Source organism: Ctenopharyngodon idella, chromosome 6 (genome assembly GCF_019924925.1).
Source record: "Ctenopharyngodon idella isolate HZGC_01 chromosome 6, HZGC01, whole genome shotgun sequence".
Lineage (NCBI taxonomy): Eukaryota > Metazoa > Chordata > Actinopteri > Cypriniformes > Xenocyprididae > Ctenopharyngodon > Ctenopharyngodon idella.
This window is the reverse complement of record NC_067225.1, coordinates 31,594,667-31,608,404: the sequence shown is the minus strand read 5'-3', so window position 1 is coordinate 31,608,404 and position 13,738 is coordinate 31,594,667. Positions and strand designations below refer to the sequence as shown.

The 13,738-nt window shown below is 33.9% G+C and overlaps 1 protein-coding gene across 2 annotated transcripts in view; it reads right to left on the bottom strand.

The window, feature by feature from the left end:
• The window catches only part of pacsin1b (protein kinase C and casein kinase substrate in neurons 1b), a 33,388-nt gene that overhangs the window by 17,788 nt on the left and 1,862 nt on the right, over positions 1-13,738 (bottom strand). Inside the window, exon 2 of one of the 2 annotated variants that reach the window (XM_051897825.1) lies at positions 5,770-5,900. The exons of the other annotated variant lie outside the window; for it this stretch is intronic. The gene's annotated coding sequence lies outside the window, so the exon portion shown is untranslated. The remainder of the gene's footprint in view (positions 1-5,769; positions 5,901-13,738) is intronic. 2 annotated transcript variants of the gene reach the window in all.

The following is a 13,738-nucleotide window of genomic DNA, read 5'->3' as shown; positions in this document are numbered from 1 at the left end:
AATGGAGCTTAAAAAAAACAGAAATTATATAAAAGCTCATTCAAATGACTCTTAAAAAGTCACACAGCCAATGGTTAAGGATTGTTTTTAGGCACAGCGTGAAATGGGACCCCTTTAATCACTTCAACATGTCGCCTCAAGTGGATTATTGCAACATTATGTTAAATGAAACCAATGTAACATATGATAAGTGAATACGAATCTAAGCATCTCCCTCACATGAGGTGGAAGTAAAAAGGATGGAGTGAAGAAAGACGTAATGAGGAGGAGAACTGACTCTTATTGATCACAGTCAGCAGGAAGAGCAGCAAAAGAAGTCAAGCCCACATACACACGCTCAAACCTTAAAGAAATTTAGCAGTATTTTTAAGAAAATACTATGGTATACTTTTTCTAAGGGGAAATGTGGTAACAACAAATACTTGTAAATCTTCCTGAAATTTTAAATAAACTAAATATTCATTTTATTTTTGTTGTTTTATATCTGTTTCTATCACTGTTAAAAGTGAAAATGTGCAGATGTTACTTTAAAGAAGCTATTTCCGACTGATGCGACTCTTAGAACTTTTATGTTGACACGTTAGATTTTTAGTTGGCTGACGAAACATTTTTACAGTCTATTAAAGCTCACTCTCACATCCATCCTAAGGAATTGTTATCAAGTACTTCAGTGAGTACTGAACCACACTGTAATCATAACCCATCTTGTAATAAGCAATAAACGGCTGCATCTGCAGTGGCTGTGTCTCCGCAGTGCCTCCACTGCAGCACTCATGAGACCTGCAGATCAATAAAGCCAAGGACACCCTATACGCCGCTTCTGAACCAGAAACATACAAGCGCTCGCCGGCTCACAGAGCCTGAAGACTCCACCTGCACGGAACCTGCAGGCACAGAATTCCACACAATTCTAATGCCAATCAGTCATTAATTAAACACATTCCCTGGCCACTGTGTGTTCGTTTACTATGTATAATTCCATGGTAACACTTTACAATAAGCTTCTATGTGTTAACATTGTTTAACTAGTAAACATGAACAATGAAAAGTAATTCTGAAGCATTTATTAATCTTAGCTACTGTTAAAGGCACAATATGTAATTTTTCACCACTAGAGGTCGCCAATTCAAAACAAAGGCATAGCTTGATGACACCGAGATTGAGCGCGGAATCATGGGAGATGTTGTCTTCATCTCACAGCCAGGGGAAAAGAATCGGACAGGACTCGGGCAGAAATCATGTTCATGGATGAGATTATTAACATTACTCTAGTATGAAGCAGAGCAGGCCGAGTGCTGTGGGAGCTGAACGAGGCCACTGGAGCGATTGCTAATGAGAGACGAGCGCGACACACATCTCGAGAGCAGTGGAACTTTTATTATTCCACAGTCTCCGCTTCCGCTTCTTCCAGTCAAGCATATGTGGGGTAACTCAGTGCTGTTTATTATATTAGATACATTTGAGGGTTTTGAAAATGATGTTATAACGTTACTCTGAACGTTTGCTCGGCGGCCGCTATGAGACACTTGCTGCAGTAAGCTAGATTGATATTAGAATATCAAATTAATATAATCAAGAAAACAAGATTCAAATAATAAGACTAAACCTGTTGAGCTATATAACAATGATTAGTTTTCTGTCGATGAATGTATCCAAACAGTTGTTCCCTTGTCTAATAAAACATGTAATATATTAAAGCGTCTTTGGTGTTTCAATGATTTTTACAAAATAAAACCGGAAATCAAGGGTAACGATGATTTCCAATGTCATTGATCAGTGTCCTGGTTAAAATTGCTTATTTAACTGGATTTAAACATTCTTGGAAACATTTTGAATAATGTAAGTACCAAGTCAACAAAATATATAACATTGTTCTAGTGGTTTTTGGATATTTTAATCCAAAAATCTTACAAATTGTTCCTTTAATTTCAACATTTACTAATTCGCTACTAAAATTAAAAGATGTATCTGTTAATATTATTAAATGGAACTCTCACAAACTAACAATTAACAGTTGTATTTTATTAACTAATGTTAATAAAAATTAATATATACTGCAACAAATGAATTTCTCATTGTTAGTTCATTTTAGTTAACGCATTAACTAACATTTCCTAACGGGACCTTACTGTAAAGTGTTACTAATTTAATCATGCTGTAAACCCCAACGCTCAAAATGATTAATTGGTTTGAGTAGGACAAACTTAAATTAAACAAATTAGTTCAGTCAAATTAAGTAGCTATTTAACACTTTTTTTTTCTTTCAAGTTCACAGAACTGATATATTTCAAGTAAACTGAACTGTTTCATTGTTTTGAGTTTTATGAACTTATTTCTTTTAATTTAGATGAACTTTCAATTTTTGGGATTTCAATTTTTCCAGCATGCTTTGCCCATGGCACTCGATAGGGAGAGTAAATGCTAAAATTGAGTGTTTAATGTTAATGTTTTTTTGTGCTAATTTAGAAGAGTTTCTGTTAATGTGGTTTTTTGGAGAGTTACCATCATGGTGACAAGTGGTGTATGTGGCTTGGTTTGAGAGCAGGTATGTTAAATGCTTTATATTTCTGCACTCATTCAGCAAGTGCTATGCCATACTATTGTTAACAAGTTAGCAAATTATCAAGTTAGCATTTTCTGAATTATCTTGTTATAGCTAGCTAAGTTTACACTAATAAAAATGTTCACATTGAGGTTACATAATCATTTTAAGTTAAATGTATGAATTAGTGTACTCAAACATTTTGATTTAAGACCAATTAAAATGTCTGAGTACAAAATAAAAATCTGCCAGTTCTGCTACTTAAACTTTGAATTTCTTAACTTAAAAATTTTGAGGTAACTGATTGCCTCAAATTTTTTGAGTTTTGCCAACTTATTTGGGTTCACGGTGAATAAAAGTCTAGTACTCTCCATTTTACCACATATTTGATCACATTTCCCACACAGTCAACACAGAAAACATGCAAAATACAAAGTGGCCCTAATAATGACTGAATATGAGTATTGTTATGAACTCATCGGATCAAGCAGAGATTCTTGGCTTTGCAGAAGTAATCTACTTAACTCTCTCTCAAACTCTAGAATGATAAACCCACTAAATGACACAGATTTGCATTATGACCCACGTTTGCCATTTCTGAAAATGCAAGAGTAGCAGGATTATGATCGGCTAAGCCCAGGGTTGATGAATAATTCACAGCTTTCATTTAACGGATCACATTGGCAACTGATTCTAGAGCCCCTGCATACCCACATACGCCAACGCTTGTACAACTTGAGTCATGTGGGCTGTTATTTCTCTGATGTGACTTCAGATCTGATGTCACAGCTCATGATGCAGATTCCCTTGAACACGAACACTTCAGGTTCTTGCAAAGCCCTCAAAAGATGCTGTATGGACATTTATTCTGATTAACTGCTTTGCATTTGGGCAACTGACATGATACTTCATCAGTGACCACAGTGTCCTGCAGTGTGACATGCTAGTTAGTATGTAGTCCATGTAAAACTAGTTTAAACAATATTTTTAGCTAATTCTTGAATAGTATTTTCTCATCTGCAGCTGAGAAAATATATGAAAAATCTGTACATTTAGCAATTAATTTGTCAGGATTTGTAGGTGAACTGCAAAAAAATAAAAAATAAAAAATGGGGGCAAAATGGTGATTAAAAATGGTGAGAAACTCAAAGAAATTGGTGGCCAGTTAAAAAAAAAAATGCATTTTCCGTCATATATACCCTGGGCTGAAAATGGACAAACCCAACGATTGGGTTGTTTTAACCCAGCAGTTGGGTTAAATGTTTGTCCAAACTGCTGGGTAGTTTTATTTAACTCAAGTTACTATTGTTTAAAAATGACTGTATTGCTCGCTTAAAATGAACCCAAAATATGTTGGAAATTAACATTTATTAATATGTTTAATAAATTAACATTTATTAATAAGGTTAATGAATAATAATTAAACAATAAACATTTATTAAATAAATATAAATTTCAAAATATATTAAAATATATTAAAAATGTATATTATTAATATATTAAATTTTATAATTTATATTAAAAATATAAATTTCAACTCCATGTTACTTGTCATTTACCCAACTGCGGCAAAAACATAACTGAGCACCAAATCTCTTTGCATATCTGATTGCAAGGTGTTCAACCATGAAAAAACATATCTTATTATGCCATCCCTGATGAAAAACTACAGCTTAAACCAGGTCCAAAATATGAGACCACCAGTGAAAATTCCTCTTTTGCATTTTATTTTCCTAATTTAATGCAATATTGTAATATGAATGCATACTTTGTATACACTGTTAAAAAAAACTATTTTTTTTAAAAGTGTAAAAAATCAAAGATTATTAGAGTATGAAGAAAATGCTATTTCAGTCTTTCTTCTTCAAAATTTCACATTTAATTATTCGTGAAATTTACATGCAATTTCTGAGTGAAAATTGTTTTAAATGTAAATACACCGATTTTTTGTCAGTGTATTTTTTTCTGCATATAAATTAAACTCACAGATGAAACTCAGAGGTGATTGTCTATCCTTTATTCTTGTCATTGGGCAAGTGACCAGGTTCTCTTTGCTGTCTGCAGCTATAAATAAAGTATATTCCACTGGCACCCTGCACTGAAACTAAACACCTCTCTCCCAAAACCTCTCCACACAACCAACAAAAACCGGACGGATGTCCGCACACACTGAAGCCATCACTGACACACGCTGCCCTGTGCAAGTCAACACAATTTCAGCCTATCGGCTCCACATCGAGTTGATTAAAGCAGTCCTGAAATGTGACGACACCGAAATAAGAGAAGACGTAATTTCCTGAGCTGAGAGGGAAAACTTCACCACATCCTCAAGCACGATACTGATAGAAAAGCTTTGCATTGCAGCAATAGATATAAAAGCCCTAAAGATGATACGCCCAATCGTAATGCATGATGTCACATAATTATAGGCATATCTGCATAACTGACGTTAGTTTCATCATTCGTTATAATTCACAGTTATTCATCTTTTGTCATCACTACCTTTCCAACAAGTCACATTTCACCCCAAAAACAAATTAAAGAAATTATATTTTACAGAAGAAAACTGGCATAAACGTTAAGCACATATTCTGATTAAAATAATGCATCTAGATGTTTTACTTATGAAATTTTAATTCCCATTATAGTGATTCTCACTAGATTCTCTTTATTGTAATACAGTTACTCTATTACTTTTAAAAATACTGGAACACAAAAATTGTCAGTATAATATAATATAATATAATATAATATATGTAACACTTTATAATAAGGTTTCATTAGTTAACTACTTTAGTTAACATGAACTAAGAATTAATAATTCTACAGCATTTGTTAATCTTAGTTCATGTTTATTTCAACATTTACTAATACATTATTAAAATCAAAGTTGTATGTGTTAACATTAGTTAATGCAATGTGAACTAACATGAAGGACTGTATTTGTATGAACTAACATTAACAAAGATTAATAAATATCGTAACAAATGTATTGCTCAATGTTAGTTCATGTTAATAAATGAGACCTTACTGTAAAGTGTAACCACATAATATAATATACAATATACAAAATCTTTTGATTTTGTTGTGAAATATAACCTGGACATATTCTTGACAGGTTTCGTGACATTCACCTTTACACAGGATATAATTTCTATTACACAAAAGAGATTTACAGTATTTGATATAGACTTAAAATATTTGTTCAATATAAGACAATATCTCACCTGGAAAATCCAGCCTAAAAGAGAAAGATGTTCCAGGACCTGCGAGTGACACTGGATACTCCTGACATCAGACGAGTGTTGGATTAGTGGGCGTGTCTAAAGATGTTAAACACAACTTCTCCCACTCTCTACTACACACACACACACACACACACACACACAGTATATTTATTTAGAAATATTTGCTCTGACACACACTCACGCATTAAACTGAACTTTGACAACCCCACCCAACAAGATGGCAGATGATTAATGATTAACCAGAGGAATGTCATGTCAACATTACCACATACTGAGTCTTAAAAAGACAGGCACAACTAATAAGACTAACCTAGTCTGATATTTTGTAAAATGCATAGTGATATTTTATAAAATGCATAGTTCAGGTCAATCCAGTCTTCCTCAAGGGGGCATAAATGTGTAACACACACAGTGTTTATTCCCATTACCAGCAAAGTACCAATGTTTAGTGCATACTAGTAGTACTAAGCCAACTGGGACACAGACAAAGACATTGGTATTAATATGTTCCAAAATGTTGATGAAAGAAACATAAACATCAGTAAACCCACCAGTAATACTGATGGATACGCCAGTGTTGTCGAGAAAGAGAGCTAAATGGTGCTAATTGCCAACTAAAAGCTGTTCAGCACACAGTCAACTGGATCTCGCCCACCACAGGAACTAATCAATACCATTGATCGGGTCACTGTGAAGGAAGACTGAGGCCAGCAGATATCAATAGCTGAAATGCTCAATGCTGAGGCTAATAACTAAATGGCTAATGTTAGTATTATTTTCAGTAGAATTTGCTAAATATTACTATTATTAAGTACTATTGTTCATACTGGAGTTTGCAAGTTCTCCCTGTGTATGTGTGGGTTTCCTCCGGATGCTCCAGTTTCCCCCACACATGCAGTATAGGTGCATTGGAGATGCTAATGGCGCGTATAGTGAGAGATATCACCATAGAATCAGATATGACTGAAATGAAACCACATAGCAAAGCCCTTGCAACTACCTTGAACACTCTAGCAACAACATAGCGACACCCTAACAACCACCTAGAAGATCAAAGAAACCACACAGCAACGCCCTAGCAAAAGAAATGTGGCCTTAACAAGTAACTGAAACAAATATGTTTAAGTTCAAGGACTAAAATTACTAAAACTGAAATAAAAATACATTAACGCTAAATAAAAATATTAAAAAAAACTAACAAATATGGCAAAAGCATAGGCCTATAACAAAATTACTAAAACTTAAAGGGTTATTTCACCCAAAAATAAAAATTTTCTGTCATCATTTACTCACCCTCATGTCGTTCCAAACCCGTAAGACTTTCCTTCATCTTTGGAACACAAATTAAGATATTTTTAATGAAATCTGAGAGATTTCTGTCCCTCCATTTACAGTTCAATTTACTAGCACTTTCACGCCTCAAAAATTTCATTAAGAGATCGTAAAACCAATCCATATGAATCGAGAGGTTTAGTCCAAATTTTCTGAAGAGACACGATCGCTTTATATGATGAACAGATTGAATTTAGGCTTTTATTCACATATAAACATTGATCAGCTCACACATCAGTTGTGGTAAACGGAAGCTCAATCATGTTCCATTGACGTGCAAGAACCAGTGAGATTCATTCTCGTGTTACGCAGCACGTTTGAACGTCCACAAGAACCAATGAGGTTCATTCTCGTGTTACGCAGCCCGTTTGAGCTTCTGCAAGAACCAATGAGGTTCATTCTCGTGTTACGCAGCACGTTTGAGCTTCCATAAGAACCAATGAGGTTCAATCTCGTGTTACGCAGCCCGTTTGAGCTTCTGCAAGAACCAATGAGGTTCATTCTCGTGTTACGCAGCACGTTTGAGCTTCCATAAGAACCAATGAGGTTCAATCTCGTGTTACGCAGCCCGTTTGAGCTTCTGCAAGAACCAATGAGGTTCAATCTCATGCGTTACGCAGCATGTTTGAGCTTCCGCAATATGTTTGTTCTCATACATCAAGCAGGTTCAGTTGAGCTTCTGTTTATGTTCGCTGATCAATGTTTATATGTGAAAAAAAGCCTAAATTCAATCTATTCAGCGTATAAAGTGATCGAGTCTCTTTAGATAATTTGGACTAAACCGCTCAATTCATTTGGATTAGTTTTACGATCACTTTATGAACTTTTTGATGTGTCAAAGTGGTAGTTGCTTAGCTGTCTATGGAGGGACAGAAATCTCTCAGATTTCATTAAAAATATCTTCATTTGTGTTGGGTGAACCCTTTAAACTAAAAATAAAATCAAAAAGGAAAATAGATAAAGCTATATCAATAAATTGAAATATTAATAAATACTATAATATATAAATAATATTAAAATAAAATGTAAAAATTTGAATATATATATATATGTGTGTGTGTGTGTGTCAGCAATGCTATTCTATTCTATTCTGCAGTGATTATAGTGTACCTCACACTGCATATAATCGAAGGGTTTGCGTGGGAATCAGAGTTTGACAGGTTTCTCGTTCCTCTTTAGCCAGCTCAGCGCCTCAAGTCAGTTTAATTGCACTGGCTAATTTCCAGGAGATGAGCCTTACAGATTCACTCTGTTAATGTCTTTCCAATTTCAGATGAGTTCAAACCCGGTTCATGCTGACAATGGCCTTTTCTTCATCCTCAGAAGTCTAATTTCCTCCACGACCCAAAGGGAAATTCAAAGGGTCCTCTTCTATTCTGTGCCTAAATAACCACATTAACATTTAGCCCGTGTACTTTCTCTCTCGGTTCGTTCCTCAGCATGAAAGAGCAGCTCACCGCATAACAGATACTAATGAAAGCCACATAAAATAACCATAACGACTAAAATGAGCAGTCAGCAGCTATCAACAAACAAGTTTTTTATGCATTTACATGATTTCAAAGTTTCTTTGCATATAATAGACCCTTACATGCCTCTTTCTTTCTCTTGCTTTTGCCTCTAAATACAATAAACAGATCTCTACAACAAATTACTTGGCTCTAGTTCAGTGCATTCAAATGTGAAATACAGTGGCTGAGGCAGCACAGACCATCCATTACCAACACTGCATTCACACACACACACACACACACACACACACCTGAGCTCAATAACACTTAAAGTGACAGGATCCATTTGACATGAGAGCCAGCAAATGTTAACTGCAGTCACACTGACTAGTATACTTTTAACCAAACTAGAACTACACATAAAGAATAACAATATGACACTTGTTTCAAATAAAATCTAACAACGATAGTATAAAAAACATTGCATCTTCAGCTCAAATCACGGCCCAGTTAATGCATATGCATGATCAGTAAGCTGACTGGCTCTTTTAACTGAAAGGTGGGATTTCCATTCCCACAGCAGCCATAAAAGAGATACAATTTATGCAAGACAATTGCATTAGATAATGACACAGAGGTACACACAGTAATTTAGAACACGATTCTCAGCCCAGTTTCAGGTAAATTTGATTTTGTCTAAATTAAAAGAAACAAGTTCATAAAACTCATAACAATGAAACAGTTCAGATTACTTAAAATGTGGCAGTTACGTGAACTCAAAAGAAAAAGAAAGTCCTAAATACTCATAAAAGTTCATTTGATTTAACTAATTTGTTTAATTTGAGTTTGCCCTACTCAAACTAATTATATTTAGCATTTTTTCAGTGTATTATTTATATACTATTATAGCACTTATTATTATTTTAAATTAGCTTATATTTTTTATATTTTCAGTTTTCATTGTAGTTTTAGTCATTTTATTATGCGCTTTTATCATTTTTATTACTTTTGTTTCATTATCTCTGTTATATTTAAATTATTTGTATTAGTTTTAGTGATTTTGGTCCTTCAATTTTAACTTGATTTCAGGTAGTTGCCAAGGCAATATATCTCATTTTTGCTGAAGTTTTTTTAATCTAATGTTAATTAAATTTCGGCTTTATTACAATTAATGAAAACTATTTAGTTTCAATTAACAATACCAATACTGCTAGATGTGAGCAATAATAGAAATGCTTATAGTAAACGCCCTAATTAATGGAAATCATTGCTATGTTTGTGAAATACAAAAGCTCCACAGCTGTGTTTGGATTTGAACACCGCAGGTGAAGCTTTGTGTAGGAAGACAGTCATAAACTGAGAGACTGATTCATTCATTCAATAAATACTCAAGAGACTGATGCACACTCCCTCTATCTCTCGTGCTTTAAAAATGTGTTGGAGGAGCTAACAGCAGTGAAAGTCACACCCTGGAAAAACAGAGGCTTATTTAACCTAAGAAGAGAGAGTTCACACATTCAATGTACAATAATATACAAATATTCACCAATATAGTTATAAGGGGTGGTTGATTATGATTTCACTTTTTTAACTTTAGTTAGTGTGTAATGTTGCTGTTTGAGCATAAACAACATCTGCAAAGTTACGACACTCAAAGTTCAATGCAAAGTGAGATATTTTCTTTTACAGAAATCACTTTTTAAGGACTACAACAAACGGCTGGTAGGGACTACAATGAGCTTCTTCCCATGTTGGTGACATCACAAACCACAAAATTTACATAAACCCCGCCCCCGGGAATACGCAAATCTATCCACTAACCATTCAGAAACGTCCAGTTTCATTCTAAAAGTTGTAACTTCTTCCTGAGTCTCTCCATCAGTGTCGACTCCGGTTTGAACAATGTAAGGCTGAACGCCGTTACTGACAATCCTCATTTTGGCTGCGTGAGATTCTACAGTTTTGTTGTTGTTGAGCAATCGAAGCGTGAGCTGTTAAAGCCCCGCCCTCTTCTGGAAAGGGGGCCGGGAGCAGCAGCTTATTTGCATTTAAAGGGACACACAACAAAAACGGCGTGTTTTTGCTCACACCCAAATTGGGGCGAATTTGACAAGCTATAATAAATTATCTGTGGGGAATTTTGAGCTGAAACTTCACAGATACATTCTGGGAACACCAGAGACTTATATCACATCTTGTAAAAGGGGCAATATAGGTCCCCTTTAAATTCAGCTTTAGGGAACTAAAATTTCTTCTGCTGTCTTAAAGGGGTAGTTCACCCAAAAATGAAAATTCTATCATCATTTGCTCACCCTAAAGTTGTTCTAAACCTCTAAGAGCTTCTTTGTTCTGTTGAACACAAAAAGAATATATTTTAAAGAACGTTGGAAACCAAACAGTCGCTGGTCCCTATTGACTTTCACAGTATGAAAAAAAGTACAATGGAAGTCAATGGGATCTAACAACCGTTTGATTACCAAACAGAATTTTCATTTTTGGGTGAACTATCCTTGGATTCAAGCATTTAGTCTCAATCTCAGCTCAATATACTGTTTGAGTTCAAGATAACTAACTTTTTGGTCGCAGACTTGCATCTTGGCAAATCCGAGCATGAGATCTCTTCTGAATCTCTAGAGGAGACACATGTTAGCTTTTACTCATAAAAGAAGTCTAAGAAAAAAAATTGAGATTTCAAATATCTCATACAATATTGTTTTTGCTTATGGGTAAGGTTGTGGAAACATCTAACAAGCTGCACTAAGCTTCAAATAAGTTCTTACTCGCATTCGTGAAGCACAAGTAAACATTTTCAGAGACATTTAGAAACCGAGGAATGGATTATTTATATCAGATCGTTGCTGCTTGGCAATGTTCAAAGCATAAATCTCACATCTCTCCCCAGCATCTCATTCTCTCAAGCGTTTAGTCTCAATCGATACGTCCTTCCATCCAAGTCTTCAATTTGTTTCTCTCTATCTTTGTCCATCTCACAGACAGGCAGAAACTTGGGCAAGACTGCAGAGAAGGATCAATGCAGGACCTCACAGCAGCCAAAAGCGTGTCTGTGAGGATTTGCACGTGTTTGTGTGTGTTAAGGCAAGGTCACAGCGCAGCTGATATCCACACTGCCTCAGACACACATGAGAACCTGTCAAAAAGCAAGCCAGCCTCCTGGTAATACGACGCTGGAGAGCTGCAGCAGCTGAGATCTTGTTGCATGGATTCCCTGAGGCTTCAAAGAACAGCGTAATCTATCCTATAAAAGACGTCATATACGGACATACACTCTTAAAACGCTCTCTACTGGCTCCTTGCAGCAGCTCAGGTTCAAATTCGACCAGCACTGATGTTCTGATCACATCTCCCTCTCTTTTCCACAGAATTCTTCCCATGATTCTGTTCTTCCTATATCCACCAGAAGTCTCACACATACAAAACAGCTTGGATACTATCTAAATTAAAAGTATAAAAAGATGTTCCTTTTTTCCTGTTGAAAGCACATATTGATTTCTGTCAGGACCACTATCATCAAAGATGATTGACAGTTAGCATACAGTTTGGACTGGCGGTGTGTTTCTGTTCTAGGCAAGAACTAAGAGCAGGGAGAGCAGCGATAACCGTAGGGTAAAGAGAACAGAGCCAGCATAAATGTATTGCAGATATCATTAATGTTCAATAATTTAATGTAACAACATAATTCAAGAAATATGAGTCTGATTCGAAGAGCAATATCAGAAGGCCAAGTCCTGACTGGACGAGAGGAGATAAAGCTGCTGATAATACTGAATAGACCTTATATATTGGGATGCTGAGATAAGATATGCGTCGTATTTCTATAGGTAGACGTGAATCAGCTGATGCGAGGTTGACTGACGTGACCTGCCAGAACTAATGCTACGTTTGATTTGGATCATGTAAATAACTAAAAGAATAACAAATGATTTCTACACTGTAAAAAATAATTTTTGGTTTAACTTTAAAAAGTAAGTTGCCTGGTTGCCTTAAAATTTTGAGTTCTTTGAAATAAAAAGTTTGAGTTAATACAATGAAGGAGATTGGTTTAATAAATAGAAACTCAAAATATTATGGGTAACACTTAAGTTGATTTGACAAAAGAAAAAAGTTGTGATAAATCATGAAAATAATTTTTACAGTGTAGTTAGCAAATAAAATACTTATTTAATTATATTAATGTATTTTATACATAACAGAATTTTATAAGTATATATATATATTTTTTTAAATAAAATACTAAATTACATTGTTAAATAAACTACTGAATAATTGTATAAATAAAATGCTAATTTTATAATCAATTTTATAAATAGATTATATAAAAACTAGGCAGCAAATAAAATTATATCTAAAAATTACTTTATCAGACATGTTGCCAAAACTACCAACAAAAACACTTAATTAATTTTATAAATAAAATATCAAAATACATATTTACTTAACTACTGAACAATTGTATTAATAAAATGCTGAATTTTATAAATAAATTACAAAATTACATTTGACATAAACTACTGAATAATTTTATTTAAAAAAATGCTAAATTACCTAAAAAATAGTAATTTAATATAATAAATAAAATATAAAATTGATTTTATAAAGTATCAAATTCATTTTATAAATAAAATACCAAATTGATTATATCAATAATAGGTAGTAAATTACATTTGCTAAAAATTCAAACTAAAGCTCAATCAGACATGTTGCCAAAACTACCAGCAAATACACTAAATTAATTTTATAAATAAAATATAAAATTATATTTTTACTAAACAACTTAATGTATTTATACATAAAATGCTAAAGTAATTATATAAATAAATTACCAAATTAAATTTTTACATAAACTACTGAATCATTTTATAAATAAAAATTACCTTTATAAATAAAATAGTAATTTAATATTATAAATAAAATATCAAATTGATTTTATAAAGTACCAAATTAATTTTACAAATAAAATTCCAAATTAATTATATAAATAAGTTTAGCTAGAAATTATAACTAAAGCTCGATCAGATATGTTGCCAAAACTACCAACAAAAGCTACTGATTAATCAAAAGAACAGAAATTAGCGCTGTAACAAGCTTAGAATCCCATGTGGGCAGTAATGGGTGATAAAATGTGTGCCCTTGAGCCTGAGTCTTGA